Raw genomic sequence first — 5043 nt, 5'->3', positions numbered from 1 at the left:
AGAAAAATACATTATATATATATATATATATATATATATATATATATATATATATATATATATATATATATATATATATATATATATATATATATATATATATATATATATATATATATATATATATATATATATATATATATATATATATATATATATATATATATATATATATATATATATATATATATATATATATATATATATATATATATATATATATATATATATATATATATATATATATATATATATATATATATATATATATATATATATATATATATATATATATATATATATATATATATATATATTTCAAAATACATCTTTTAAATTGAATTTAATCTAATAGTTAATATTTTTATTTAATTATAATTAATATTTTTTTCAATTAATCATTCAATTAAATTTAAATTAATGACTATGATTTAGAATAAGTTTTAAAAAATCAAACCCTAATAAAAATAGTTTTTTTATGTGAGGATGTTTTTTTATATGAAAATGAAAGGAATAATATCAGCCATTATACTAGAATGGACTAATGTGCTTAAAAAATCTCATATAAGTAACACATGTACCTCTCTCTACTTTATTATTTCCGATCAACTTATTAATCTTTCCATCATTCTCATTTCACCACCATCATCTAAAGCCGATCTGAACTTTGCAATTTTAACAATTATCAAACATAAATATCAAATTAAAATTTATAAATAAATAAAAACTGACGCTGCAACATCAAATGCTTTGAATAAATAGATTTAGGAGCCAAATACATATAAGAGATTTTTTTTTGTCATAGTAACAAGAAACCTAGTTACTAATAGTTTTAATTTTATGAACAACTTGTTGTAGCTTATGGGTTATAAATAAGGGAGTGTTATTTAATGTGAAATTGAATCAACTTAATATGAAATCCTTTAATATGAAATCCTTGATAATCCATTTTGAATTATCTTTCTCAACCAAATTAATGTGAAATTGAATCAATTTAACTTTTATATTTTCTCATCCGATATCTATGTTAAGAAAAATTATAAAATAAGGGTTTATGTTTTAAAGGTGATGAACTCAAATATAGAGTATTGTGTTTTAGAATTTTTTATACAACAACAAAGAAAGTATAGGAGTTGCGTTGTTAAAGTTTAGTGTTTATGGATTCAAAGTGTTTGATAAAAGGTACATAAAGTTACTATTTCTTATGATCAATCTGAATAATTTAGAGGATTTCTGTCATTATAATAATTTTGTTTCTATCTTGTTAATTTTATTTCTATACTTATCAAAACTTGGGTGTTATGTCATATTTTGTTGGATCTTAAAAGCAAAATGAAAGAGCCCTTGCAACCTATAGCGTTTTTAACTCTTAAGAGGCAAATGTTTGATATTTTCATATTTTATGTGTGTTTGCTTTGTGTTTGACAAAATTATTTGAAAGGGTGGATATATATTGCTTTCTTAGAGCATTGAAGAATCTATGAACAATGTTTTTTATATTTAACATTATCCAATGTTTGCTCGTTCTTTTTTTATATTTAGTAGTATATGATTTTTAACATTATTTTTATCAATAATCTTCAGAAACTACCGACAATCTTCATATGTTCATATTATATATCAATTTGTATCTCTGGAAAGATGTTAAAGGAAACAACTAACAATAACTAATTTAATGATATCATGAGTTCTATTCATAATTATAAAAAGTATTTTATTTTTTTGGATGCTAAAATGATATACTTTCTAGGTAGATTGTGAAGGAGAACGGCGATCCAAAATGCAGCGGAAATTAAAATTTTCTCCTTTAGTGATCCTTACGAATGGGCATGATCAGTGATAGAATAGTTACCTCTTGTGACGATTGAAACCTTTGATGCAGATCTACGGAGCGATCACGAATGTTGAACGACGACAACGCCTCTACTCAGTTCACACGAACGCATTCCTTCAATCTCAGTGCTAGCTGCTACGAATGAAGGCTTTGAGTGAGAGAGAGAGAGAGAGAGAGAGAGAGAGAGAGAGAAAACGAAAATGCAACTGCAATGAATGCTTCTGCACAAGGATTCTATTTATAGAGCCACTTGAGTGGGCTTCAAGCTAAAAAGCCCACTTAAGTGTAAGTGACCCATATTTTATAATATGCCAAAATCACTTAAGCGTGTGGTACCTTACCATATTTCGTATTCTACTTAAGTACATCGTACCTTACGATGTTCTACAATTCACTTAGGTACACCGTACCTTACGGTGTTCCTTAATTACTCTATCTCTCATCAACCCGTCCTTTGTGTGTGACCCTGTAGGTTTTCGTGGCATTGACAATTATATTAAATCACGTATTTAACATAATAAACAGTGAGCGGTATCTAGCAACACATCATTGCTACTCAAGACACGAAAATATCATGTGATCTGACAAATCCTTTTGTGATAATACTTATGTGCATAATTACCCTTTTGCCCTTATGTCTATATTGAACACAAGGCATAGACCATATCATCCTTTTCCAGTTCAATATTGGGCCCATAGATATTTATCCTATTATGCAGGATGGGCAAATTCCATCTAGGTCACTCATGTCCCTCAACATGCTTCGTGGAGTACCCATCAACTGTCTTTATGGTTATCCAGTTACGGACAACGTTTGATCAACAATAAAGCACTCGACTATATATCTAGGGTCCATAGTGGTTTCAGGTCGATGGGTGGTATACACCATTATCACCATGAGAATAACTTATGACACTTTACATAACATTCTATATAGTATTCTCATAGCGGGTCAATCCAGTATAAATATTACTCTTAATATTCATACATATGTTTAAGACTTGATAACTCCTTATCCATGATCCATGAGATGTGATCATCAGTCTATATACATGGTAGTCTTAATGCTTTAATGTTATCCTAATTCACAATAAAGCTCGACTACGGGTACTATAAGAATAATGTCCTTATGTTTAATGTGATCTCATGATCAAGTCACACTTGATACATTAAACGGACTAGCTATTCTAGGGACTTTATTAAACAAACGTAATAAAGAAAAAACCTTTTTATTATTAATAAATAATTTGATACAAGTACCAAAAGTATTGGCCTCTAGGGCTTACACCAACAATCTCCCACTAGCACTAGAGCCAATCAGGCATACTCCTAATGCCCATAGATCTAGTATGGCCATCATGCTTCTGCTGTGCAAGAGGCTTTGTCAGTGGGTCAGCAATATTGTCAAGTGTAGGTACTATGCTTATTTTCACATCTCCTCTATCTATTATCTCTCGAATGAGGTGATAACGCCTAAGTATGTGTTTGGATCGTTGGTGAGATCTAGGCTCCTTAGCTTGTGCGATAGCACTATTGTTATCACAATAGAGATCAATGGGATCCACAATGCTAGGAACTATGCCAGGTTCACTAATGAACCTTTTTGATCCAAACAGCTTCCTTTGCTACACTTGAGGCAACAATATACTCGGCCTCGGTTGTAGAATCAACAACTGTATCTTGCTTTGAACTTTTCCAGCTCACAATGCCACCGTTTAAGCAAAACACATAACCAGATTGCGATCTAAAGTCATCATTATCTGTCTGGAAGCTAGCATTGGTGTATCCAATTACAGCCAACTCTTTCTGACCTCCATATATCAAGAATGAGTCCTTAGTCCTTCTCAAATACTCAAGGATATTCTGATTCCTAATATATAGGTTGTTTCACCTAGGTCCTTCATAGAAAAGCACTTCCCCAACCAAGACTTTACTTGTTGTAGGGTAGGGATATCGTTTCCAATGAGTAATATGTCATCTACATATAATACCAGGAAAACAATCATGCTCCCACTAACCTTCTTATAGACACAAGGCTCATCTTCGTTCTTGATGAATCCATATTGTTTTACTGTTTCATCAAAACAAAGATTCCAGCTTCTGGAAGCTTGCTTCACTCCATAGATTGATCTTTGTAACTTACATATCTTTTGGGCTTCTTCAGGTATGTCAAATCCTTCAGGCTGTGTCATGTACACATCCTCAAGAAGATTCCCATTAAGGAAAGCAGTTTTGACATCCATCTGCCATATTTCATAATCATGATATGCAGCGATAGCAAGTAAAATCCGAACAGATTTAAGCATTGCAACTGGTGAAAAGGTTTCATCATAGTCAACACCATGAATTTGTTTATATCCTTTTACAACCAGTCTTGCCTTATAGGTATGTACCTTACCATCCATGTCAGTCTTCTTTTTGAAGACCCACTTGTATCCTATAGGGTTAACTCCTACAGGAGGCTCTACCAAGGTCCAAACCTGGTTTGTGTACATGGAATCCATTTCAGATTTCATGGCTTCTAGCCACTTCTCAGACTCGGGACCAGTTATGGCCTCTTCGTAGATCACAGGCTCATCTTGATCCATGAGTAATACATCACCTTGATCAGTTATGAGATATCCATACCTCTCAGGTAGGTGACGTATCCTGCCTGACCTACGCTGGTCTTGTTCTACTTGAGCAGGTTGCTCTTTCACAACTACTTGTGTTTCCTGCTCTAATTCCTCCATAGGTGTATCAATGCTTTGTGATTCTTGAATTTCTTCAAGCTCTACTTTCCTCCCACTGGTTCCTTTGGAAATAAAATCCTTTTCTAGGAAAACTCCAGTTCGAGCGACAAACACTTTGCCCTCAGAAGGATTGTAGAAGTAATACCCTCTTGTTTCTTTAGGATACCCCACAAACAAGCATTTGTCAGATTTGGGCTCAAGCTTAGTTGAAATTTGTCGTTTCACATAAACTTCGCAACCCCAAATCTTCATGTAAGACATATGTGGTTTCTTACCACTCCATATCTCATATGGTGTCTTCTCAACCTTTTTGGATGGAACACGGTTAAGTGTGTAAGTTGTTGTCAATAGTGCATGTCCCCAAAAGGAGTTTGGAAGATCGGCGTGACTCATCATGGATCGGACCATGTCTAACAGGATTTGATTTCTTCTCTCAGATACACCATTTCATTGGGGTATTCTAGGAGGAGTAAGTTG

Source organism: Lathyrus oleraceus, chromosome 5 (genome assembly GCF_024323335.1).
Source record: "Lathyrus oleraceus cultivar Zhongwan6 chromosome 5, CAAS_Psat_ZW6_1.0, whole genome shotgun sequence".
Taxonomy (NCBI): Eukaryota; Viridiplantae; Streptophyta; class Magnoliopsida; order Fabales; family Fabaceae; genus Lathyrus; species Lathyrus oleraceus.
The sequence above is the reverse complement of the archived record's forward strand: the minus strand, read 5'-3'. Positions refer to the sequence as shown.